The following is a 27932-nucleotide window of genomic DNA, read 5'->3' as shown; positions in this document are numbered from 1 at the left end:
TGCCAGTTTCTTACTAAGCAGGGATGGAGTTGACCCAAATTGGGCTTCTCGCCGTGGTGGCCTCCATTTAAAATTTTTTTTTCAATATATGAAATTTATTGTCAAATTGGTTTCCATACAACACCCAGTGCTCATCCCAAAAGGTGCCCTCCTCAATACCCATCACCCACCCTCCCCTCGCTCCCACCCCCCCATACATATATTGGTGGCCTTCATTTTAAATAGGAGTTGACCCTCCCAATAGCTTTTTCAGGAGCGGGGATTCCTTCTTTTCTCCCTCTCTCCACTCCAGCCTGACCGGGACCAGGTTTCCTCTTCTCACATTTTTCTACAACTCATTCCTGAGTCATGCATGACGACAACTTTCACACTATTTATGTCACGCCTCGAGATGACCTCAAGGGATGGCATCAGTGCTCAAAAAGAAACATAACAGTCCAAAGGCCGGAACCCGTACTCCAAAGTGGCCCGCGGGGCTCCGAGGGTCTGGCCGCTGAGGCGGGCGGAGGCGGGGCGCTCGTTCCCGGATGGCGGCTGGCTCCTCCTTCCCGCCCCTCGCGGGTACCTGGCGGCGGCGGGCGGGGGCGGTGCTGCGCGGCGTCACGCGGCGGGGTGGGAGAGCGGGCAGGTGACATCCCGGCGGCCTCCTCCCCTTTTCCAGCTCTGTCGGCGGCCGGAGCAGCAGGGGCCGCTGTGAGGAGCTCTGCGCTCGCGCCGCCGCCCGCCGCCGCCCTCTGCTCCCGCGCGCGCCTTGCCGCTTCGGCTCCGCTCTCCGTGGGGTGAGTGCGGGACTCCCAGCCCCTGCGCTGGGACCAAACTTTTGCGGGGTGCGGAGAAGACATGGGGGAAGGGAGAGAGACCCCGCCGGCAGGAGTCCGGAGCAGCCGGATGGAGGAACCTGGGCGCAGCGCGCGGCGGCGGGATCCGGGTGCGGGAAACCCGGGAGCGTGGCCAGGCCCTCCCCGGGCTGTGTGCAGGCGCTTCGGAAGTTCTCGAACCGCGGCCTGTGGGCGCAGAGAGAGAAGGCCCTTCCCGCGGGAGGGCGGGGCCGCCGCGCTCACCTGCGCGCTCCCTGGGAGCCCCCCGCCGCCCCGGCATCCCAGAGGGCCGGTGCTCCCGGGCCGCCCCAGGGCTCTGAGCCTCCCCGAGCGCTCCCTGTGGGCGGGGACCCTGGTGCTCCGGGCGGGAGGGCAAAGGTGCTCGCCCCTGGGACTGGAGGGACCTCCTCGACCTTGGCCACCGAGGTCACTTTCCCAGCTCCGGGTTCTGACCTCCCTACCGCAGCCTGCCCCCTCCCCCCCCCCCCCATTACCGGAATTCCCGAGCCCCTTTCTTACTGCTTCCTTCCCGTCTGGGGCGCTTTTGTGTCCTTGAGGTCGGAATGAACTTGGGGGGGGGGGGTGCTGCTCTCGCAGCGGGGAGCTGCCTCTTTTGCTCCTCTGAGCTGCACGGTGTCCCAGCGACTGCTGCTGGTTGAGGAGGGTGATGACTACTGAGCCATAGAACAGGTCGTGCTGGAGATGGAGATGGGAAAGCCTGTTGTTTCATCTTCCAGGGTATCGTTGGTTGGGAAATTGCCCTCCCCCCTCCCCCCTCCATCAGCCAGCGCTGATTCAAACTTACCGGATGCCGAGCGAGTGCTCCTTCGAGCTCCTGGGGAGCCGGGACAGGAAGGGTCCGGTCTTAACCCTGTCCACCTCCCTGTGTGGTAGGAGAAACAAGTCCCACTCCCACTCAAGAATAGTTTTGGCGAGCCAAACCTTTCCCCTCTTGCTGAGCTATCCCCTCGGAAAGCATTTTCACTTAACCCTATGCTCACAGGTTACTTTTTGTTTCACAGCTCGATTTTTTTGTTTAACCGCCGTGGAAGAATCATCCATACTTTGTGATTGCCTTTGCCTTCTTACTGCTCACTTGCTTATTAATTTCCCTACCTTGTAGTTCCTGCTCCTACTGCTGGCCAGAAATTGTTGTCCCCGAGGTCGCTGAGGACTAGAAAAAAATCTTTTCCCCTCAACGGCAGACATTTATCGAGTGTTTCTGTGCCAGGCACTGTTCTGAAAACTTTCATTAACTCTTAATCCTCACCACAATCCTGTGAGGTAAAATTATTATGTTATCTCACTTTATGGATGAGGGAATGAATACTTGGTATCTTGCTCAAGGACTCTCAAGTAGCAGGAGAGGATTCCAACTCCGGGGCTCAGGACCAGCACTGGGGCCCTTAACCACTGTGCATACTGCCTCGCCTAGAATTCCTTTCTTCCTCCTTATTTCCTGAAGTCCTGAGCTCCTTGAAGCATCACTGATCAGGTTCTCAGTCTCACATTCCCTCTTGCATGACTTTGGACTAGTTTAAGTTCTTTTTTATTTTATTTGTCATTATTATCATTATTTTTTTAGAGATTTCACAGAACCTTGTTACTTTAGTTATCACCTCTAGTTAGCTGCCTTAAGACTGTGCTTTCCATGTATCTTACTCAGTTTTAGAGTAGCATCTGTCAGTTTATATTGTAATATTCCTTGTGGACTTGCCCTGTTTTGCCTCAAAGCATTTCTAGTTAACATCATTTATGTCACGGGCCCCATCATTATCCTAGTCACTCAGGTGCAAAATTCAGCAGTCCTGTCTCGTATCACCTCTCTCCCAATCATGATGTATCTCTTCAACTTCTACAATGTCTCTTCCTTCTAGCTTTCTTCGAACCTTACCCCCTCCCCAGCCCTTCTTCCCTAGTTGCCTCCTTCACGACCTCTGAACACTCATTCATCACTTATCATATGTCACTTTCTCCAGTTGGGTATCTTCTCTTATAAATGTTCCACATCCACAAAAAATATTGTAAGCAGCTTAGGACATTAAATATTCGGGCCTTACAATTAGTAGTTACTTGCTAAATGTTTGCCACATATGATGCAATGTGAATTACGGTAGCACACAGGTGGGCCAGGTTTTACAGGGTGTGAAGAAGTTTACATTGGTAGACATGGAGGAGCTGGCAAGCATCCTGGAGGGGGAGGAAAGCTTCTGGTGACTTAGTTGCTGCAGCTAGGAGGAACCCAGTTATCCTGAGTAAGCACTACAGTTAGAAGTGTGGAAGTAGGACCATATCCACAGAGAATGATGAATCCTATTCTTAGCAAAACAAGACAGGAACCAACCACAGTAAATTACAAAAAAAAAAAAAAAAAGTCATCTTTATTGTAAAATATAACACATACCTAAAAATGCATGAAACATAAATGAGATTACCACAGTAGACATATTTAGCAGTAGAATGACTGTCTTATTCTGGTAGGAGATATGATGGTAGTGAGATGAGACTGCAGACATGCCTAATAGGAACCTGTTCCCAAAACTTCTGTATAAGGTAATGTGAGCCTGGACTAGTCCCAAGAGGAACTGTTTGGAAAGAGTTGGCTGTGCCTACATAGGTTTGAGGTGAGAAGACAAAACCAAGAAGATACCTAAATGGTAAGAAAAGGGAACCAATGAGAGTTTTGAGCCACTGAGCATAATTCTACCAAAATGGATATTTTGTGATTTTTGCCTTTGTTTCTCTCCATTTTTTCTATGCATGTTTTCCTACATCATAGTACATGTAGAATTTTAGTATTCTTTGTTTTTAATGTAATACCTAGTAAGCATTTTTCATCTTATCCGATTTCCCAAATTCCTATTGTTTGTGTCATATTCTAGCAACTGTAATGTGATTTCATAAATTAATCCTCTATTGTTGAACAGGTGCACTAAACAACACTTATAAATCTAAGTTGTAGCAATACTTACTTTGGCAGATATGTCACTTTATAAACTGGAGTTTGTTTGTTTATGTCAGACATTGGAATGTATGTAAAAGAAAACCCATGTCCTCAGATAATTTGTAGTTGAATGGAAGAAATAGGACTTTCCCAAGTATGTTAACTGGTTATTCTTCTTGGTGTCCTATGTGTGCAAACATCAGTTTTAGGATATGTTAGAATGTTGTTTACCAAACAAGTAACTTTGGAGACTCTGTATATGTATTAGTGTATTAAATTGAGAACTAGCCTTGAATTTCAGTACAACACGTCATAGAGCATGCAAAGAAGCATGCCATGAATACACTTTGAGAGAGGACTGTATCTCACATGTGTTTCTGAGATACTCATCTAATTTGGACCACTCACAAGTTATGAAAAAGTTGAAAACTAATGCAAATTTGGCACTTTATAAGACTGGTCTTCTAAAAAAGTTGAGATTTCTAATTATTCCTAATTTACTCAAATATATTAAAAGCGCACATGTTATTACATTGGGAAGTAAAACTATCCATTTAGTTAATGATAGAAGTAGCCACACCATCATAAATATTTCCAAACAGGCTATTATTCAGATGCACTAAGTTACTGTATAACGTATAACATAAGTCTGCCAGGTGAAAGGCAGATTTTCATCTCTCTTGACAAGCAGCCTCACAGCCCTCAAACAACAGCTACCTACCTTCTTTGTCCTCTCTAATACAAGGTAACAGAGATAAATCTGGCCCAAAGTAGGGAGTTTCAGAAGTTGTGTGTTCAGTAAACATTTAAATGAGCGTCAGTTTTGTGTCAGGCAAGGTGATCAGCAGAATGCTAAAGCCAGGCCAGGTCTGTGTGAGATGCAGAGAGGCAAACAGTTCCAGTACAGTGTGAAAAACTGTGAGAAACACAGAGTGTTGGGGAAGTCACATGGAGGAAGGCAGACAAAATCATGCTCCTGAGCTAAAAGAAGGAAGAGTATTAGGGCAGCAGAGAAATGAGATGAAGGCAGGAAATCACATTCAGGCTGACAGAATGCAGATGCTGTGCTGAAATTGGAAATACTATAAAACAACTGCAGAGGAGTGTATGAGGTGAGGTGAGGTTGCTAAGAGCCATGTTGGACCTGAAGGATTTGGAGTTTATGCTAAAATCAGTGGGGAGCCATTGAAAACGTTCAAGGAAGTGAGGGACCTGTTCACATTTGAATTTTAAAAGCATCCCTCTGGCATTTGCAACTTCACCTTTCTGAAAGCTCTCCTCCTCCCCCTGTTGGAGGCTTTATCTCTCTTCTCTACCTGATTGCTATCTCGTAGCTCATTTCTCTTTGGAAAGGACAGCCACCAACATTGTTTCCGCTTGATATCTTGCTTATGTTCTGTTTGCATAACAATTTTGGAACAGAAAGTAAGCTTTCATCGGTGTCCTTGTGCTGCGTGTTTATAAAATACCCAATCTTGCAGTTCAGTTTTAAATCTTTTATTGACAGTTACGAGATGAAACGTTTTGGCATCTTTTAGGTATCAGTAATAGTTGCAGCAAAGCACTTTTCATGCATTTGCTCATGAATCCTCTGAAGCTGGCAAGATCTGCACCATAATTCTCATAGTATACATGAGTGCAGGAGAGTGAAGAAAGGTACTCAGTATACACTGTTGGAAGTATGCAGCCAGGATTTGAACCCAAGTAAAATTACAATGTTTAGCTTCTTCCCACTTTGCATATTGACTCTGTGGATTGCTATTTTAGAGGGTACGTGAGACAGTAGAGTTCTGATATCATATGGTACTTTGGTGAGGGCATAAGTGCAATCACAAAGAAAAACCTGACTTAGACTTTCTGGGTCAGTGGTAGAAGAGAAAACTAGAAAAAGAGGGTTGACTAGTAGCTCCTCATTTAAATACAGCCTGTCCTCCTTCCTGTCCCAGCTTTCTGGGTTTTGTCTTAATAACACCTTTGTGATTTTTTTGTTTATTATAATCAAATGACAGAACAGGGACAGTGAAGGCTGCTCATATTTATTATTATTATATTATTATTATTATTATTATTTTATTTTTAGAGAGAGTGTGTACATAAGCAGGGAAGAGGGGCAGAGAAAGTGAGAGAGAGAATCTTAAGCAGGCTCCATGCTCAGCATTGAGGCTGATGTGGGGCTTGATCCCATGACACTGGGATCATGACCTGAGCCAAAAGCAAGAGTCAGACATTCGACCGACTGAACCACCCAGGAGCCCCTAAAGGGTGCTCATATTTAAGGATGACTTAACCCTAGGTCTGTCCAAGGGCTTCTCTGCCCAATCCCATTCTTGCTTGTCTTTTTCTTGCCTTCTCTCGGCAGGTAGTGCTGTGTTGGATTCTGTGGGTTAAAAAGATTTGTATCTCAGAAACAAATAAACAAACTAATGCTGATCTCACATTTTAATCCTTCTGATGTTTTTCATTCAGTTAGCTAGAAGGCACATGCTTATACCTTCAGTCTCTGAAATTCTAACAGGTGTGTCTTTAACTTGAAGCAAGGTGGGAGGCAGAAGTAACATTCCTGGGAAACCAGAGTCCAGATACTGATTATTCAGTAGCTTAGGGTGAGTTCCTGAGTAAATGTAGAGTGGAAGTTAAAAAATAAAGCTGCAGGAACTACTAATCATTGTTTAAAGGGAGGGAAAAAAATGTCTAGTGGATATATTTAACATTAAGTATAGCTAATATTTCTTTAAAAATACTAGGTTGAACATAGGCACTTGCCATTGCTCTAGGTAAAAGAGTTAGATGTTGGCAATTGCATATAGTTTATCCTAATACAAAGACAATCCTCTTAACATCTAACCGTTTGAGCCAATCAGCCAAGCCTACAGTCTTCATTTTCCCAGGAAGTAGGTTGAGTGCAGCGTGTTCATTTCTACCAACTACTGGGTTACTGGCTCAACAGTATTTATCATAAGCCTGTTGGTGGCAGTTACATGTGTTATGATTAGATCATTGAAATATCAGTAATAGTCGTGTAAATCTATGAAACATGAGTGCAAAAGAAGAGTATTGGTTTCTGTGAAAGGAATGTTGAATTGTTTAAAAAAAATTGTTTTTTTAATGTTTATTTTAGAGAGAGAGAGACAGAGTGAGAGCAGAGGGAGGGGCAGAGAGAGGGAGACACAGAATCTGAAGCGGGCTCCAGGCTCGGAGGTGTTGGCACAGAGCCTGATGTGGAGCTTGAACTCACGAACTGTGAGATCATGACCTGAGCCGAAGTTGGAGGCTTAATGGACTGAGCCACCCAGGTGCCCGGGAATGTTGAATTCTTTAGAAAGAGTCCATAAAAGTGAGAGACTAAAAAAGTGGGCAGAAAAACTATTAAAAAATTGGAGAGAAAATTATGAAAATTTGGAAGAAAATATCCTGACCTTGCTTTACAAGTTTGTTTTGTTGTTTTGTCTTTGTTTTTTAGTTCTCAATCTACTTAGGAAATTAAAACTAGAAATTGTAGAAAATAAATTCTGAGTGTAGTTAATATAAGAAAAATATTGGGGAGGAATTCTTCAAGGAAAATCTTGGAATTACTTTGGGAAATTGGGGAATTAATGCATATTTTTATGTGTTAAGGTAAAGTAAATATGGTGTGTATATAATTTTTTGATTCTTGAAACAACTTTTTTTTATTAACTAACCAGAACCAGTCAAAACTGCTGATGCTGTTAGTCTAACTGTAATAGTTTATGCTGTAGGATAGTGAGTAGTCAGAAGTTTTGCCTCTGTAGATGTTCTGTGGGCCTACTACATTACCAAAGTAAAACTTTGCCATTGGGAATGTAAAAAGCAGGGCACATATAGATTTTTTTCTTTGCTTACCATATTATGCTAATGGCATATAACTCATACTATTTTGAGTTAGGCTTTTAGCAACCCTATAGCATTTAAGTTTGTATTAGTAATGTGAACCAATGTATAGAACCTAGAGCTGATTTCCACCTCCCTTAAGTGACTGCCATAAAAATTGAAAGCAAAAACTGGAAAAAAGAAAAAAAACATAGTATAGGATTAGCTAGTTTGTTAAACTTAATAAATTTCGTAGTGCTGCTAATCTGAAAGTTGGATTAGGTGAGGTGTAACTTATTCTAGATTCAAATACCAGTTATGGCAGTATAGTAATTATTTTCTTCTGAAGTATTACAAGTTGGTGAAAAAAGACCAAACTTAAATGCAAAAAAATGAAAGTATGGCATTTATTGACTATTTGGTATATGCCAGGCATTGTAAAACATTTTCTATATGCCTTATCTCATGTAATCTGCACAGCAGCCCTACCAGAAAGGTCATTTTGTTCTCATTTTCTAGACGAGGAAACTCATGCCATATCGAAGTTATGTAATGTGTCCAGAGTCATGTGGTTACTAACAGAACTGGGAATCCAATCCAGTTTAGTCTGAACTCTAGCACTCATATGCCTCTGCTCTTACCACTTCATAAGGTAGTACTTTTCATCTGAATTTCTAATATAGGGGTTTTGTTGTTTTGTGGTTTTGGTAAGCCCTTTATTGGAGGGGTGATTCTAGACATGATCAACAGAAGAGGGAGAGGAGGTAGCTAGGATAGGATGTGTTGGTCAAGATGCTGCTCCTGCCACTGTGGGCAGCTGGGCTTCCCTCAGGGCAGGATACACCTCAGAGTTGTCTTGGCACCTATGGAGAGGAGGTGGAACCTTTATTGGCACATGAGCATGGAGATAATTTCTTAATGACATGTTGAAGTGTTTTAACCTGGAAAGGACCTTAGAGATCATTTAGGCTTCCTCTTTGATAGATGAGGAACCTGGGGCCCATGGAAGCCAAGTTGTTTCTCCAAGGCCACTAGCTGGTTTATCCTGGAAGTGGAAACACCTTCTCCTGATCAGAGTCCAGGTGCTTTTATAGCTTAGTAATTATTTTTCTTTGTTAGCCCTAACTCTGATTGGCAATTGCATATAGTTTATCCTAATACAAAGACAATCCTCATGACATCTAACCTTTTGAGCCAATCAGCTGAGTCTACACTCTTTATTTCCCCAGAAAGCAGGCTGCCTTTACTACTGAATTTTGAAGTTCTTAAGTTGCCCCACCCCATCTTTGTCTGCAAGTAACAACACTGATTATTCCCTACACTTTACTGTAGAATATGAACAGGGCCAGTATTATGTTTCCCCTGTGTTACATGAGGGAAACCTGAAACTCAAACAATATAATGTTGTCCTCAGGCCTGTGTATGTTAAAACCTGACCCTGAACTATGACTGAAAATGTGAAAGAAAAATACATTATCTTAGCAAAGATGACTAAACCTTCCTGGCCAAGCCCTGTTGTCTTATCTAACAATCCCTTCCTGTCCTCATTCTCTTCCCTTAGCCCAAGTCCACGCCCTTTAGGTGGCTGCCTGACAGTCTCAGGGAAGTAGGCATCTGTGGGGCTGGGTAGGGGTGGAATGAGTTGTGCCCATTGCTTTGCTGGGCACCCCCTGAAAAATCTGCCAAGTCTCAACCTTTGGCCTTTCATCAGCCGACAGAGGAAGGGCTGTTGTTAGTCATCTTATTAACAGGCAAGCATGGACTACAGCAGCTGCTATTCCTCCTCCTCCTGCCTCTTTGCTTTTATATGTCATGAAAAACTTTTCGCATGCATCATCTCAGTCCTTATTGCAACCCTGTGTGATGTGGGCTTTTAACTGAATTTTAGAAACCAAAAATCTGAGGCTCTGAGAAATTCAAGTGATTTTTGCCAAGGTCACTTGGGTGGCAAGTGGTAAACCTGGATCTGTAATACAGTTAATCTAACTATACATCCTGCCACTTGCTGTATTTGGCCTTTGAGTCTATTTTCTTGTGTTTAGAAAAATAGCATGGAAGAGAGCAGATAATATGCTTAGGAAATAGGACAGTTGCAAAGTTTGCATGAGATAATGTATAATTTACATTCCACTTTTTTCCAAAAAAGATTTGAAATTTTCACAATAAGTACCTGAAGACCCAAGCCTACAAGGGGAAAATGTAGGTAGTGTAGTTGTGATAAACAGAACACAAAATTTTAACTGTTAGCTGGGAGCTCATATTGAAAAAATAAGAAAATGTTTCCACGACTCTAATGGTTTAGTTTTTTTGAAACAATAAAACAAAAATGTTGTAAGGTAATATTTTTCCCAGAAATGAATTGTAGAAGGCATTTATCACATTGGTGTTATAAAGAGGATCTTGAATAACTCCATTTATAATACTTGCAATAACAGTTTTGCTAAAGATGCAAAGGTATTTTTTACATTAGTACTGGCTCTTGATAACTCATTTATTATGGATGTTAATGAAGGTAAACTGTTCGAAAGTATTTCTTCAAAGTCTTGAGGGCTGGACTAATAAGGTCTAGATTCTCATAGTGATAGACAATAGCAACTCACACAAGGTAGAGCAGGGCATCTTAGCCTGCTGGTCCATGGATGGAATTCAGAAGGTCCATAACTCTCCCAAACATCAAACTTGTTTGTGCATATGTAATCTTCAGGAACATGGCCCATAGCACTATAGTCTCACAGGATAAAAGCTACTGATTTAGGAAAGACATGAAGTAACACATGTAAAATGCTTGTTAAAATTTAACTGTGTTCATGGAAAAGTATTAGCCTTTAATGTTAATGTTGGAATTAAGCATATAATGTTGGCACGAACCAACTGTGTAGACTTTATCTGTGTTACAAGGATGCAATTAGTACAGACTGAAAAAAGATATCATCTCCTGCATGTATGGTAGTTTTCATTTCTCTTGTCCTAGTTCTCTAGGAAAAAAAGGCTTGTATTTATTTATGAATTGAACGTTACCTCTTTGCTTGGGCTAGATGCTGGAGATGTAAAAATCTAGAAGTCATCTCCTTTCCTCATTTCTGTCTTTATCTTATGCCCACATCCAAATTAGCAGCAATTGTGTCAGCTATGTGCATAAATTGTATCCTCAATCTATCTACTTCAATAAACTCCTAATCCTACTGTCTCACTACAATCAATTTTTTACCAGGCAACCAAGTTAATTTTTAAAAACATAAGTCAGATCATGTCACTGCTTTGCTTAAAAGCCTCTGATGAGTTTTCAGTTTTGCAAGATGTGGAATTCTAGAGGTAGTTGGTGGCTGCGGTTGCAGAACAATAGGAATGTACTAAATACTGCTGAGCAATACGCCTAAAAAAGGCTAGGATGGTAAAGCTTCTGTTATGCGTATTTTACCATAATTTTAAAAAAGGAAAAGAAATAGTTTGCTGCAACAACAACAAATAAGCCTCTGATGGTTTCCCTAGATGGACCTAGAATAAAACCCCTACTCTTTAATTTAGGCCTCAAGACCTTATGTATCCACTTCCCCAAGGCATCCAGCATCTCTCTCCTCCTTGTGCTCTGATTTCTCTTCCTCTGACTTAAACTAAGTTTGTTCCTGCCTCTAGGCCTTTGCCTTTGTTGTCCCCTCCAGGACCACTTTCCCTTCATATCTACTCAGGTGTTCTAGATCTGTCTAACTACCCTTGTACTGTTAACAGCCCTCTGTCCTCGGTGACCCTGTCATATCACTCTGTTTTGTTTTGTTTTCTTCAGAACTTTTGTCACTATTTGTCTTATTTATGTTTGTGTCTGTCTTTGTTTACTTGTGTGTCTTCCCATACAAGTTAACTGCATGAGAATAGAGATCTTGGTGTATCTTTGGTGTGGAGAAGTGTGCTTGGCACATAGTAGGTGCTCAAATATTTATTGAGTAAATGAATGGAGACATGAGCCCTTCCTCCAGTGACCTTGTAGTTTCTGATACTGACTCTCAGTCTGAGTTATAGAACTGTGAGCAAGGTCTTTGAGAGCCTCTCAGCTAGGTCTCACATAGAGAATGGGCAACTAGTTCTGCACCAAATAAAGTGATGTGCGGATGGAAGAGGAGAGAATGATGTCGGGGGCACATAACCACATAAACTGTTTTCTCTCATTCAAGGATAAAGAGAAACTTTCCCTCTCTTCTATCTCCATCTTCACCTAAAAAACAAAAACAAAAACCAACACCAGCAAAAGAGGAGAAAACAAACCAAAAATACAGCTATGTATCAGTATCCAGGCAAGAACCCTACCCAAGCCAAGCTTAAAATGAAAATTGTGTACAATATTGTATATCACATTCCGAGAAATGCCCAGTTCCTCTGGACTGTTTGCTCTTAGAGTGTCCATTATGAGCACTCAGTTGTAGGAGTCAATAAGATGGTCTTGCCAAAATGAGTCCATAATCTTACCAGTCTATCGTTCCAGAATTATCTTCTTTAGGATGCACTTCCCAAGTGGCCATAAAAATGTTGCCTTGCCATCTTACTGTCAAACTACAGGATATTTTATAGATAACTGGAGTTTCATGTTCATGTTTTTCATTCATATTTTTCATGGTAAACATAGACTATAGAGATTTATGATATAGACAGATTTTCAGTGCCCGATGTGAAAAATAATACTTTCATATAATCAGAAAAATCAGATTATTTTCTGACTATGAAAAAGTGTATGCAGATTTTAGAAGTTGGGAAATGAAACAAAAAACTTGTAACAGAAAACCCATCACCTGTAATACCACCAAGCAGAAATTATTCTTGCGAACATTTTAATAAATTGCTTTTCGGCTTCTTAAAGGCTATTTTTAAAATGTGGTTGAAGTTTTTCTTGAGGAAAAAAGTTGAGAACTGTTTAGACGAAGAACAAGAATCATCTAGCATACTTTTAATAAAAACCTTTACAAGCATTTGCAACATGGAAATTTTATTTCTTCCTTTAAAAAAAACCTCATTTATAAAAGGAGAGAACAATATAATGAACTGGATGTACACATCACTCAGGCTCATGGCTAATCTTACTTCATTTGTGAATATTTCAGTTTATCTTCAAAAGATAGGAACTTAACAATGACTACAGTACAATTATCACACCATTGTAATAAAATAAACAATTGTTATCCTCTTAAAGGTGCAAAACTTTTAAAGAAAAGGCAAAATCTTGAGTGTCTCTGAATAATTTATTCCTGTTTCAGTTATTGCGAAGGTGTGTCAGAGAGAATTCAGGGAACAGCAAGAAAATCGTCTTGACTAAAGAGAGTAGTTGATCAGGAATCAGAGTATGAGGGGAGAGTAAAGGGTAAATGAAGTCCAGTTAAACAAGTCCATAAGTACGAATTACAGCTTGGTTCAACACGACATTATAAATTACTGGAGGGTTCTGAAAAGAGAAAAGACCTGGTCACAGTGCTTTGAGCTGGGCAGTTCAGGTCGCTAGCTTGTGACACTGTCAGATGTGAAATAGAAGAAGTTGGCCCGTCAAGCAGGACAGAGCCTAGATGGGCATGTGCCTGTATGAATGGAAAGGACTGAGAAGGGCAGAGGAATGAAGGAAAAGCGGAGAAGAAGGTCTGGATGAGCGAAAGATAGAGGGCAAGGTTTGAAGCCTGGAAGCATGGGTGGATTGTGGTGCCAAAACTTGTCTTGGAGAAACTGGGTTGGGAAATGCTTTGTTTGAGATTCTGGACATTTCTTTATTTCTCTTCATTGGTAATCATTGCAGGTGAGGTGAGCAAACTACATGCTCATTTACTTTGAGGCTTTTAACCAAGGTGGCCTCTTCTAGGTAATTACTTTATGAAGGGGCAGTTAGAATTTGTACTTGTGAAATATTTCAAAGATCAGGTGGTTAAAACTCATAATGGTAAATAAAGCCGGAAGAACTAGAATTTTTCCCTTGCCTCTCTCCTCCCCCACCAGAAGGAGTCTCCATGGAAATTATTTAAGTATCTTGTGTATAACTAATGAGAGAGAAAAGTCTTTCTTTGTTTACCTAGAAATATGTTTGTAAATATTCACCAAGGCCACTATTATAGGAAAGTCATTGTTTTAATCTTGTATTATCTGTAATTTCTGTTTGCTGATGCTGAGCTATTGTTCGAAAAGGCTGTAAATAGAGAGGCCCACACCAAGACAAGATTGAACTAAGCTATGTTTTTCTATCCAGATAAATAGTGGGGGGAAATGTCCGTGTAAGTTGTTGCTTCCGGAATCTTTCATATCAAAATTATTTAACTTAAACATTAAGTAATGGTATTTAGCAACACTGTTCTTTACTACAAATATACTTTACATATATTTTGCATTAAATCAGTATGTCTACTAACCTAGAAATGTAACTTTATTTTCCTTGGGAAAATCTTTTATTTGATTAAAATAACCAAATTATAGATTTCATTTTCAATTGGAAATAATCTTTTGCAGACCCAGGATAAATACAAATCCTGTCCTAAATCTGTGTTAGTTTTTAATTTGTTAAATAAGACTGAGACCTTAATAATAATCATTTTGTTAGAATTGAGTGAAGAAGGTCACGTAAATACGGGAACAGTATGCTAACCCAGAAGGCATTTATCAGGAAGTTTTGATCCTAAAATGCTATTGAAACCAGTGAGAAAGCAGAGCAATCATACCTGAGCAGAGAAAACAGTGTCCTGAAGTCCATTGAGTAAACTTCTGTTTGATCTTTAGAGAGAGCCTCTGGTGTTTAATCATATTCTTTTTCGCATTATTTTACATAGTCCAACATTATTGGTTATTTTATTTCCCCTCCCATAGCAGATTAGGGACAGTAAATTAGAATAAGTAGGATCTTATAGCAATGGGAATGCTGGTGACAAACCAAATGTGATGGCTGACAAGGGAGGGGACAGGAAATCTATTAAAAGCAGATGCAGGTATTTGAAATGCCTGGAAGTTTGGAACTTTTTACTGTAGGCAAAGGTCATACCTTCAGCCCCAGTAGTCACAGAGGGTACTGTTGTGATACCCCTGCTCTCAGTAATATCCTTGAATTATCCAGGAAAGTTCAGTATATAAGATGATTGAAATCTTTCAAAAAATGTTTTACTTTTTTTTTTTCACAAGTACTTTTTAAAGTGGTTGCACCTAGGGGTTAGCATTTCTGTTATATTTCTGTTATATAAAATATATACTTCTGTGGAACACTCATTCCAGTGGGTAAGGCTGCATAAATGAATTGTACCCATAAATAGAAAGTGAGGATGAATTAATTTAATCTTACTATTAGTTACTTTTCTTATCCACAATTTTCTTTGAGGGCCACTTATTTTTCTTCCTCTTATGGGCCTATCTGTGTATTTTATGGATGTGTATTATTATATATTTTATAATACTTTCCCTGTGTTCAAATAGATAATGGAAAAGACTAGTATGATTATTGTGTTCTCTAGGATTCATCAATCCACATGACCTACCCACCCACCTCTGGATACCATCTCCCTCCACTTTTGGGGCTCCTGTCATATTTCTCTTCCCACCCGGGCTGAATCTGTTATTGCAAATTCTGGTTTGTCTCAAAGGCAAGGTATTTGAGACCAGTTGATTCCTACTCTTCCTCTCTTTCTTGTAATTATTGCTTACTGCTTAAAAGAGAAACCCCTTACTGGGCATTACAGCCTTTCTATTGTTTCCTACTGTCAACCACACTTTCATCTCTGTCTTTTATCTTTTAAACTGTGTTCCATCGTGTTCACAAATGCTTTTCTATCCTCAGTCCCATCACCTTCCAAACATGACTGAATGTGGCTCTTTCCTCCCACCCCTTTCTGTACACTGCTTATGAGAAGGTTCATCCATTCATCCACTGAACAATATTTGAGTGTCTGCCACATCTCAGGTACTGTTTTGGTGCTAGAGAGGCAGCAATGCACAAAATGGATAAAGATCCCTGCCTTTGAAGAACTTATATTCTAGGGTGTTATGGAGGGTGTGGGGAATGATACAGAAAGCAAATAAATATAGAATATTGGTGGAATATATAAAAATAATGTTAAAAAAGTTCTGTGGAGAAAAATAAAGCAATAAAGATAGGGACATATGTGTTAGTGCAGTGCTGAAGGTGACATTTTAGCAGAGAGCTGAAGGAAGTGAAGCCACCACCATGGCAGATTATCTTCAGGAAGAGAATTCCAGGGACGCCTGGGTGGCTCAGGCGGTTGAGCGTCCAACTTTGGTTCAGGTCACCATCTCATGATTTGTGAGTTGGATCCCCGCATCGGGCTCCCTGCTTTTAGCACACAGCCTGCTTTGGATCCTCTCTCCCTCTCTCTCTCTCTACCTACCCTGCTTACGCTCTCTCTCTCTCAAAAATAAAAATAAACATTAAAAAAAACATTAAAGAGAGAGAGAGAGAGAGAGAGAGAGAGAGAGAGAGAGAGAATTCCAGGTGGTGGGGATAACGGTTTCAAATGCTTTGAGGCAAGAGCATTCTTGATGTGTGCAAGGAATGCTAAGGAGCCACACCCAATGTGGCTAAAGCTAAGAGTAGTGGGAAGGAGGAAAAGTTAGAGAGGTAGTCAGGGCCCAGATTATGGAGGGCCTTATAGCCCGTTGTAAGAATTTGGACTTTTGCTGGCATGAGGTAGAAAGACATTGCCATGTTTTAGGCAGAGAAGTGATATGAGTTGGGTATTTTTTTTTTTTTTTTTTTTTTTTTTCTCCAGTGTGAAGAATACATTGACCGAGGACAAAGGTGAAATCAGGAAGATCAGTTAGGAGGCTATTGCAGTAAATCAGATAAGAATGACAGTGGTTTGGACCACTACTGGAGTGAAAAGTGGTTGGATTCTAGAATATATTTAGAACATAGAGTTGTCAGGATCTGCCGACGGGTTTGATGTAGAGGTGAGAGAAATGGAGGCTTTCTATCACATTGAAAGGTACATGTCTAAGGTGGACTGGCAAGAATTCCCCTGTCTTCTCCTTGCCACGTTTGAATGAAACTGTTACTTTTCCACTTCCATGATAAAATAAAACAAAACTCTCTTTTTCTGAATGTCTCCCTCTCAGGCTTTGTGCTCTCTGCCTTTGCTAAGGTGCTTTGTTCATAGTTTTCCTCTTCAGTTCTACAATGCATTGTGGACTTTGGCATCTGATTAGTCCACTTTTCTATCCCCACACCTACTCTTGCTCTGGGAAACTGCAAAATCCTTTTTGATGCCAGTGTGTGAGTATGTCAAAGTTCCTTGTCTGACCCAACTGTGATAACCTCTTCAGCACTGTTACCACCTGCTTTCATCACCATTCTCTGAGCCTTATCACATGAACACGTGGTGAGAAGAAATTATCCCATCTTCCAACCACATTGTCACTCTCTTCAGCTCTTTTTATTTTTTCAATATGAAATTTACTGTCAAGTTGGTTTCCATACAACACCCAGTGCTCAGCCCAACAGGTGCCCTCCTCAATGCCCATCACCCACTTTCCCCTCCCTCCCACCCCCCATCAACCCTCAGTTTATTCTCAGTTTTTAGGAGTCTCTTATGGTTTGCCTCCCTCCCTTTTTTTTCCTTCCCCTCCTCCATTGTCTTCTGTTAATTTCCTCTTCAGGTCTTTTACACCGCCCTCTCTTCACACTCAGAAGGACCTTAGTTTTTCCTCAGTTTGTCAGCAATATACTTGTTTCACTTTCATTTGTATCTGGCAAAGCACCAACTTCAAATTGAATCTCCAGTGGTCCTCCGCACATATACTCAGGTAGCTGAACAGTATTGCAGAAAATTGGGTGAAATGGTGACTCTGCCAATTCATGATTTCCAGTCTCAGCTTCACTCGGACCAACATTATTTAATCCTTCTACTCAGTGACTCTCAACTTTGACTGCATAACAGAATCCTTTGGGAACTTTAAAAAAAGCCAATGCCTTGGCTGCCAAGGCTTATGAAATTGGAAATTTTGGAGTGGAACTCAAACATCAGTATTTCTTTTTCTTTTTCTTTTTTTTTTTTTAATGTTTATTTATTTTTGAGAGACAGAGACAGACAGACCACGAGCAGGGGAGGGGCAGAGAGAGAGAGAGGGAGACATCCAAAGTAGACTCGAGGCTCTGAGCTGTCAGCACAGAGTCCGACGTAGAACTGTGAGTTCATGACTGGAGGCGAAGTCAGATTATTAATTGACTGGGCCACCCAGGTGCCCCACCAATTATCAGTATTTCTTAATGTTCAGGTGATTCCATTGTGCAACCCCGATTGAGAAGAGCTGCTTGAAATTTGCCCTTGAAGGATTTTCATTTTTCCATTCCTCTCAAAAGGTATCCTGATCTTCCCATACTCTCCAAAACTATTCCACCAAACCCTATTTTATAAATTCTTGGCCTCATCTCCTACTTTGCTAGAAAAATTGAAGCTTTTGTTGCTGAATCTCTTTTAATTTTTCTGCCCCATTTAGTCAAGTTAACATTTAATTAGGTCCTACTTTGTGCCAGGCATTATGCTAGACATTGAGTATAGAGTGGTGAACAGGACAAATACAGCCCATACCTTCCTGGAGTTTACAGTTTAGTGCTGCGTACAGATAAATTAGGCAGTTACAGTACATGGTAAATGCTATGGTGAGGCAATAAGGTATTATTGGAACTCATAGGTATGGCCCTAACCCAGACGCAGGCCCTGAGAAAGACTTTCTTCTGTCTTATTAAACTCCTCAACATCCTGCCCTCCTTTTTCTTTCCCCTTCTTGGAGAATGAGGTGGCACCCTGCTCCATTAGAGGAAGAGCACCATCTCATATCTGTCTCCATTCTCTCCATTTCTCCTCCAGACCTTCATTGGTTGTTCTTCCTTGTTTCTCTGTGTTGTTTCTTCCTCTCACTCTTAACATACTTAAGGTTTTACCAAAATGATACAGCTGGATTTTATATCTTCTTGTCTCTTTTTTTTTTTTTTTTTTTTTTCAAACAGGCCTCTTGAGAGTGGCCTATCCAGTGTCTTCTGTTACTCACCAGCTTTCGTATTTTGGTTTCTGCCTCATCAGTCAGCTTTATCGTAAAGTCACAGGGGCTTCCAGTTTGACTTAAGTTGATGGAGACCATTCAGCTCTGTCACACTGGACCTCTCTATGCATATGGCTATTTGTCACCGTTTCTTCTTCAGAATTGTCTCCACATTTCTTTCTGTGATTCTGCATGTACTAATTTCTTGTGATGTCTTCTTCCTTGTAAGATTCCTTCCCTCAGCCTACCACTTATAAAGGATAGTATTCTCCATTGGTTTGTCTTTACACCACTGTTTTTCTTCATTCATCCATTACTGTGGTTTTAATCACCGTCTAGATGTGAAAGCTTTCAGAATCTGTATCTTCCACCTTGAAATTTCTCCCAAATGCCTATCGGGCATCTCTACCTGAATATTCCGTAGGTTTGTCACATTGAAATTTACCAATCCTTTGCCCTTTAAACCTGTTCCTCTTTCTGTTCTCCTAATCTCATCTGGTGTTGCAACCATAGACATTTGTCACTCAAACCAAACCAGAAACTTTAGTCATGTTACCTTTTCCCTTAATCCTGTGTAGTTAATCACTTAACCCTTCCTGTGTTGCTCATAAATATTTCTTGACTTCATGTCTACGACACTGCACATCACCCAACTATCTTTACCCTTGTTGAAGTCTTTAAGCATTTCTCATTGGGATGATTGTAATTAAATCCTAGTTGGTGTCCCTACACTTATGCTCACCCCCTTACATTCATCATTTATACAGCTAGGCCACTATACTGGTTTGAAACCCATCAGGGGCTCCCTCTGCCTATAGGTGAGGCTAGGACACTGCAGTAAGGGGTTGCTTTGGGGATAAGCTTTAGGGGATCAGGGTGGTAAGACATTGGCAGAACTGCCTGGTTGAGTTCCCTTACATAATTATGCTTCTGCATAATATTTCACTTTTGAAAGTTTTCTTTTGCCTATGCAACATCTTTTCTCACTATTCCTCATCAGCACTTCTTTCTCAGTGCATTTTCCCATTCTGGTACCTCAAAGTGCTCAATTCCTCCCCATACTAAAAGCAACTTAGATATCATGTCTTTCAGGAGGTCTTCTTATCATTCATGTCTTTATTTATTCACTGATGTTTATCAGACATCTGCATTTTTAGGCAGCCAATAGCATATCAGAAGGTGAGAGATGAGAACATGCCTGAGTGCATTAGACCAGTGCTTTTCATACTGTCTGTGGTGGTGGACCAATTGGGTTTTTTGTTTTTTTCACTCTCTCATGAACCAATAAGTGGTCTCGTTGCATGTGATTAAAATGCAGTCTGTACCACATGTGACTCACCGCACAAACTCAACAACACCCAAACTGGTCTACATCTTGTTTAACCAGTGTCACATACTTGCATGTCACAGCAATGTCCAATTGCCATAAAAATTTTTAAACGCTTATACTTGATTTCTGAACATAGCTTGATCCAGACAGGTAATACACCATTTGTTCATTAGCACCAGTCCACAGGCTACCTTTGAGTAGCATTGCTCTTGAGGGTTGCTGTAGATGTCATGGTGGAAGAGGGGACAGCTTACAACAGGGGTACAGAAGAGACTAGACACTTTCCCTGAATGGTTGAGCTGTAAGGGAGGAGAGATCCTATTAGAGGAGGGCAAAATCTTAAAAAATGAGATCTGCTTACCAGCTAGATGAACATGGCTTTTTAGCCATGAGGAAAAATTGGGGCATAGAGAGAGGGCAGCTGGAGCAGCCTGGTTCTGGCAAGTCTAGAGTAGTAGGCACATAGTGCACAGAGGCTGCTATAAGGTAAGAGATGAGACTGGAGTCAGGGGTTGATTTGGTTACTTCAGCAAATACTTTCAAAGGATCTTTGTAGCAGATCCTTCCTAGGCCCTGGGATTAGAAGCCAAGGAGAGACTTTTTGCCATAGTAGGGCTTAAAAAGGTTGCTAAGGATAACCAAGGAGTTAGACTGATACTTGCAATGCATCTCGAAGGATTTTTGAGCTGGCACACAGTATGATCAATTTAATCCTTAGAGGGTTGGCTCATGTGAATGGTGGGAAATGGATGGCTACTGAATCAGGAGAGTTAGTTGGGAGGTAAGTGATCCAGGTAAGATATGATAAGTATCAGGAAGGTGCAATCAGGGGTTGAAGGAAGTAGTTGGGGTGAGGAAAAGAGAACAGGATTTTTATGGGAAATATTATTAGGGTGGTATATATCACAGATCTTGAGGGGTCAGTGGAATTTAGGATGACTTGCAATTTCTGACTTGTTATGAGGTTGATAGTATAATTCATTGGGGAAGGGCTTTTTAGATGGTGAAGGGATTACAGAAGTGGTAAGTAAACTGTCTGAGGCCAGTTAGAGGCCTGCTCTCTGTATTCCTGTAGTGTGTTGTGCTAACCTCTATCATTGTAAAGGTCAGTGGGTTTCTGTATTTGTGAGCTCTTTGAGAACCTGTACCCACTTTTCTGTCCTAAACACGTGGCACAGGGCCTAACATGTAGAAGAGGCTCAACAAATCATTCTTAAACTGAAAAGAAAGGTAGTGTATTAGTATCCTATTGCTGCCGTAACAAATCACACACTTAGTGGATTAAAATAGCACAAATTAAAACTCATGTTGTTTATTTATTCTTTTGGTCGGATGTCCCAGTTGGCAAGGTTGATTGCTCTACTTTGTGTTTTACAAGGTGCTGGCCATCTGGACTTTTATCAGAAGGCTCTAGAATGAATCTATTTCCAGACTCATTCAGGTTGCTGGCAGAATGCAGTTCTTTGTGGTTGTAGGACTGAGGTCCCTATGTCCTTGCTGGCTGTCAGCTAGAGGATGCCCTTAGGGGCATCTCTCCAGTCCTCGAACATGGGCCTCTACATCTCAGAGCCACCAATGGTGCATTGAATTCTCATGTTTCGAATCTCTTTACCTTCCTCTTCTGCCATGTCTCTTGACTTTCTCTTCTTGCAGCCAGAGACAGTTCTCTAGTTGTAAGGGTTCCTATAATTACATTGGGCCTACCTGGATAATCCAGGATAATCTTCCTACTTTAACGTCTGTGACCTTAATTCTATCTATAGAGTCCCTTTTGCGATGTAACGCAGTCACACATTCCAAGGATTAAGCCATGAACGTTTCATGGGGTTGGGGGTGAGCATTGTTTTGCTGACCACATAAGTAATTATCCAGCAAATCATGTAGGGATCTTGATCATGGTTCTTAAATACTGATGCATTCTGACACCTCTTATTTGTACAGGGAAGCGCAAGGAGAGTAAGACTTGCCTAATGACAGAAGGAAATAGGAGCAGAGGTAGATCACAGCCTACAGTTTCTATTTTTTATTCTAACCACTTATCTATCTATCTATCTATCTATCTATCCTGTCCATTCATCCTTTCATTCATTCATTTATTCATTCATTCTTTCATTCGTAAACATTTGAGTATGTGCTTTATTTCAAGGGTCTATACTAATTTGGGACATGAGGAAGAAAGTGAGCTACCGATGACTTTGGCTTGTATTGTTGATGTTACTGTCCCTATTTAGTGAATAATCTCTTTTTAGTATGATGTAGCTTCAGGCTTGTACCAAGGACTCAGCAAATGTGTATACTTATGATCATTACTGCTTAGTTTATTCCCTTCTATGTGTGGCCATAAAATTTGGGAAACAATAAATATATATTATTAGTATTTTAATTTTTAACTTTATTCAAATAAGTAACCAGTGTTATCAGTTTCTTACCGATTTTTCCAGAAATATTCTATGCATATAATAAAGAAATGTTTATCTTGTACTTGGCATTAATTATATATTCTAGTAACTATTTCATGACAGATAGGTTAAGGTACTTAATTCTTTTTTTATAACTGTATATTATTCCCTGGTATGAAACCAGCTTGTTACAAGTCTCACGTTGGTGGACATTTGGATAGTTTCTACTTCTTTTGCTATTAAAAGATTCTTGTAAAAAATCTTACACATGCACTTTTCACACAGATGCATACATACAGAACTTATGCTTTGCAACAGTTATTGTCTAATGACAGAGACTGTACCAGTTCCCATTCCCTCCATCACTGTATGCAAGTAACTACTGTTTCTGTACACCTTGGCTAAAAAATATGTTGTCGAACTTTATGGTCTTTACCAATCTTATCAGTAAAAAGTGATATTTCTGTTTCTCTAGCTTAAATGTGCATTTGTCCCATGACTGAGTAAGGTTGGTCATCTTTTTTTGTATGTATCTTAAAGCTATTTCTATTTCATTTTCTATAAACTGTTCATATCTTTTATCCATTTCTTTATTGGATTGTTGGCTTTTTTATTAATTTATTGGCAGTGCATATATTAAGGACATTAGCTTATAAGATGCATGTATTTCAGGATATGAAATAGGATATAAGATGTACATATTTTTTCTTTTTCTTTTGATTTTGTATGCTTAGGCTTTTGACATGCATAAACAGTTAATTGTAGGTGAGCATGTTTAATTAATCTTAACATCTTTGTCTTCTGTGCTTTGTGTCATCATGGTAAAGGCCTTCTTTATTTCAGTATTACAAAGTAATTACCTCAGGTTTCTGCAAGTATTTTTTTTAACTTTTTATTTTGAAATAATTATAGATGCACAGGAACCTATAACGTTAGTACAGAGAAATTCTGTGTATTCTCTTTATTCAGATCCCCCAACCAGCAGGTATTTTTATGGTTTTATTTTTTATATTTAAATTGTTAATGATTCTGAAATTTATTTTGGTATAAGATTATATATGATTATAAGATTAGATATGAATTCCACTTTCTTTTCCACTTGGTTACCTGTTTGCTCTAACATTATTTATTGAATAATCTATATTTTGTCCAGTAATTTAAAATTCATATGTATCAATCATGTGCTAAATTCCTAAGTGTACTGGTTAGGTTTTGAAACATTAAAGTGTCACAACTTGCAGAGAAGCTGAAATGTCATTGTATATTTTCCTAAGAGCTACCTGTTGAGACAGCTGGGGCCAGCCCTCTTTCAAAATCCTGTTATGGTGTCTGGAATTGTGTTTGTGGTGTTGTGGGTTGTACTAGGGTACAGGTAAATAACCTTCAGGTTTGCATCTTAGTTTACTGTTCCCAGTCTGTAAAGGTAAAGCCTTTACCCAATGTATTGCCTAAGGTTAACCATGCCATTGATTAATACTTACAAAACCTTTTATTCTTTATTATTTAAAAAAAAATTTTTTTTAATTTATTTCTGAGATAGAGACACACAGAATCTAAAGCAGGCTCCAGGCTCCGAGCTGTCAGCACTGAGCCCGACGCGGGGCTTGAACCCACGAACTGTGAGATCATGACTTGAGCCAAAGTCAGACGCTCAACAGACTGAGCTACCCAGGCACCCCATTACTTACAAAACCTTTTAGACGGACTATATTGTCCTCATTTAGTAAATAGGAAATAGAGATTCAGAAAGATTAAAAATTGCCCCAGACCTCAGGTCTTAGATAAGGTTGGCAGAGCTCAGACAGGTTCTCACCTTGCGATTGGTATTATTACACAGTATTCCAGGACATGCCTCAGATCTGCTCGAGATACCTCTTCACTCCATTGATCTGAGATAAAAACTACTGTGACTTCTGGGCTAGGACATAACTCTCCTATTCCATCTCTGCTTTAGCAAACCTGAAGGCTTTCCGCATTTTTAGCTCCTGTTTTTCAGTGCAAAGTTTAGGCAAAAACATGATTTTTCCAAGGTTTTTCTGACTTTAGTCTGAAGAATGCTAAAGGAAAAATACAATACTCATTTGCCTATATAGTTTTCTGAATTTAAAGAGTAGATTTAGATAATTCTTAAATTCTTTCCCAGCTCTATGATTCTAGATACATGTTCTTTATCTTGCTAGTATTTTTCATAGTTTTATGTTCTCGTATAGTGGGGAGTGAACAAAGCATTTAAAGAATGAAAAGTATTTTCTGTGGGTTATTTAGAGGGGAAACATGTTAGAATTCTTTAATCCAATTAGAAATCACGTTCTTTTAGGAGAAGTCATATAGGCTGGTTATTGTATTATATAAAAGTTCTCTTAATTTTAGTTCATTACATTAGCTTGCTGGCATATATTTATTTTTTAAAAATATTTTAATGTTTATTTATTTTTGAGAGTGGGGGGAGGGGCCGAGAGAGAAGGGGACAGAGGATCTGAAGTGGGGTGTGCTCAGTCAGCAGCAAGCATTATGCAGAGCTTGAACTCAAACTGTGAGATCAAGACCTGATTCAACGGAGACGAAGTCGGGCACTTAACCAACTGAGCCATCCAGGTGTCTGCCCCAGCAGCATATATTTAAAGGCCACTACTTAAAATTCTGTATGTGCTTTGGGTCTAAGGCTATCACTTCACACAGGTCCTCTCATTTCCTTTTAGCTGCAGTGTAGTCTGTGTGGTGCTCTTCACGAGATCAGAGTTTTAGGAGAAGTAAAGCTTCCGGCTCTGAACTTTCCACTTACTGTTAAGAAGTATTGCTATGGCAAAGTAAATTCTTCCAAATAATTTTGCCCACTTCTCTTTGAAGCTGTGTCTGGGGTCTCCATGAACAGCCCTCAAACTGGCCACCTTGGAGATCTAGATTCATAAGTCATTTGGTGTGTTTGGAGGGGGAGAAATACATTCTTAGGTCTAAGTGAGTTAATGGAAGGCCAGCCACACTCAGGAAACTGATTCATAAACTAGAATCCCCCCAGTCATTCATTTATAATTGGTTATATCTGTAGACAAAGCAAAGACTGAGCAAAGTTGCAAGTAGGTAATTCTGCTTAGCAGATCTAGGTCTAGGTGAGAAAATTGGTAAAATGAAAGCAAAAAGAGCTTGACTAATCCTGTTCTCTCTAGAGATCGATCATTCTGTCTTTTAAAACCTTCATTTACAACACCTTTCTGTGCAGTGCTAGAAAACTCTGGTGACTAACTTTGTTTTTGAGATTTTATTTAAAAAAAAAATTTTTTTTAACATTTATTTATTTTTGAGACAGAGTAAGAGAGCATGAACGGGGGAGGGGCAGAGAGAGAGGGAGACACAGAATATGAAACAGGCTCCAGGTTCTGAGAAGTCAGCACAGAGCCCGACGTGGGGCTCGAACTCACGGACCGCGAGATCATGACCTGAGCCGAAGTCAGACGCTTAACCAACTGAGCCACCCAGGCGCCCCTGTTTTTGAGATTTTAAAGGGACTTCTTCCTCAGTTTGCATTCAGTTTCATATCACTTTCTATAATTTTAAAAGAACTATCACAGTCTACTAAGTTTACTCACCACATAAATTTTAAATGGTTTCTTTTATATGAAGGGTAGCATCTAATTGTTAACAATAGGCAGGCTGGCTTTGTTTCCTCATCTATCAGTGGACAGACCTCTTCATGCAAAGACTTTCAGCTCTGTGTTAATCTATCTGTGAGGGTGGGTGGTTGACACTTCTAGATTTTGTTACTGAATTAGGAGATTTGTCCCAGTGGAGGACTTAAGCTTTCTTTCCTTGAGTCTACCTTTATCCTTTTTGACACTTTTCCATATGGTAGACTGGGGAGATTAGCAGTAAGGAGAACTACAAGCCATCTCAGGTGTAAAAGTCTCAGCTTGATTAGATTGTGTTAACTTTCTCTTATTAGAAATCCCCAAGTTACATTTCTGCAGGATACACCAGCCTCGCTCCTACTTACCCTTTCAGTGATCAGCTCAGACATGACTTCCTCCAGGAAGACTTTCTTCATCTCTGTCCATGATTCAAGCTCTAGATTGGAGTAAGTGCCCTCTCCTAAAAGCAATCTAGGCTCATTGCTCTTGTAAAGCATATGTTATATTACTGTGTACTTGTATATGAACTCCAAGAGGGCAAGAACTCTGTCTAGTCTACATTTTAAAAATAGCTTCATTGAGATATAATTCATGTACCACACAATCCACGCATTCAAAGTATACAATTTAGTGGTTGTCTGGTCCACTCTTGAATCTCCAGCATAGGGCCAACTTTGGGGTTAACAAATGTTGGTTGATTGGCTAAGTCTTTTTTGCCATCTTGCCTCTCTTACCACCCTCCACACTAGAAGGCTGCATGCTCTAGTAGATGAACACAGACTAGAGTCCTGTTGAATTTTGAACAGCTGCCCTGCAGCATAATAACTGTGTGCTAAGGAACAAGTTATTTAACTTCTCTGGGCTTCAGTTTACTTCTCTGTGACATAGAAAATAATGATATGTCTTTCATAGTGTTGCTATGAGGATTAACTAGATCATATGAATGAAACACCTAGAGTAATACTTGACACAGAGCCCTGGATGGGTGGGCACTCTTGTTATTCCCTTGGGTAACTTGGGTAGGAACTGGCTGTCCCTTGCCTCAGGAAATAGAGGCAGCATCTGATTTCAGATCTGCCTGGTTGTGCTGCCTGTGTTAAGTTAGATCAGCTCCCTTTGTTTCTTCAAGAAACCTCCCTCCACACAAGATCTGTTAATATCTCTTCACTTTTTGAGCAATAATCCAAGACTTCTGAGGTTTGATGAGAAAGCTGATTGTCATCTGTGGTTCTGTTTCTTACTCATGAATTCCTACTTTATTTTTTAAAGTTTATGTCTTTATTTTGAGAGAGCACGAATGAGCAGGAGAGGGGCAGAGAGAGAGAAGGAGGTGGGGGGAAAGAGAATCCCAAGCAGGCTCCATGCTGTGTTGTCAGTGCAGAACCCAATGTGGGTTTTGATTCCATGAACTATGGAAACATGACCTGAAGCAAAATCAAGAGTTGGACACTTAACCTACTAAGCCACCCAGGTGCTGCCTCATGAATTCCTACTTAAGCTTTAACCACCTGTTTCACATATTTGCTTGCATCTTTTAACTCATTATTAAAATGGTATTCTTTCCAAGAGTCCCACCTTAAAACTTAAATCAAGATAGCTTTTGGGGATGCCTGGGTGGCTCAGTAGGTTGAGTGTCCAACTCTTGATTTCGGCTCAGGTCATCATCCCATGGTCATGGGATTGAGCTTCACGTCAGGCTGCTTAAGATTCTCTCTCTCACTCACTCACTCACTCACTCACTCACTCTCACCTCCCTCTTCTGCCCCTCTGCCCCTCTCCCCTAAGTGCGTTCTCTGTCTAAAATAAAAATTAAAAAAAAAAAAAAGATTTTTAATTGCAAAATCTGTGTCTCCCTCAATCTCTGCTCCAGGTTGGGCCGGGTTGATTTGGGCAAGGGAGAAAAGTCTTTCCGACCTTTGTCCAAGAGAAGGTCTGCTTTGCTTAGTGCAGCCTGTTGCTGCCTTGCTTTTGAACCTCTTGGCTAATTTATGA

General features: G+C 40.4%; 1 protein-coding gene across 1 annotated transcript in view; it reads left to right on the top strand.

Annotated features, from left to right (window-relative positions):
• The first annotated feature begins 719 nt into the window (after positions 1 to 719).
• The window catches only part of ELOVL7 (ELOVL fatty acid elongase 7), a 73058-nt gene continuing 45845 nt past the window's right edge, over positions 720 to 27932 (top strand). Inside the window, exon 1 of the mRNA XM_042987350.1 lies at positions 720 to 779. The gene's annotated coding sequence lies outside the window, so the exon portion shown is untranslated. The remainder of the gene's footprint in view (positions 780 to 27932) is intronic.

This window comes from Panthera tigris, chromosome A1, assembly GCF_018350195.1.
Source record: "Panthera tigris isolate Pti1 chromosome A1, P.tigris_Pti1_mat1.1, whole genome shotgun sequence".
Lineage (NCBI taxonomy): Eukaryota > Metazoa > Chordata > Mammalia > Carnivora > Felidae > Panthera > Panthera tigris.
Note: the sequence above shows the minus strand (reverse complement) of the source record. Positions and strands in the feature narration are given on the sequence as shown.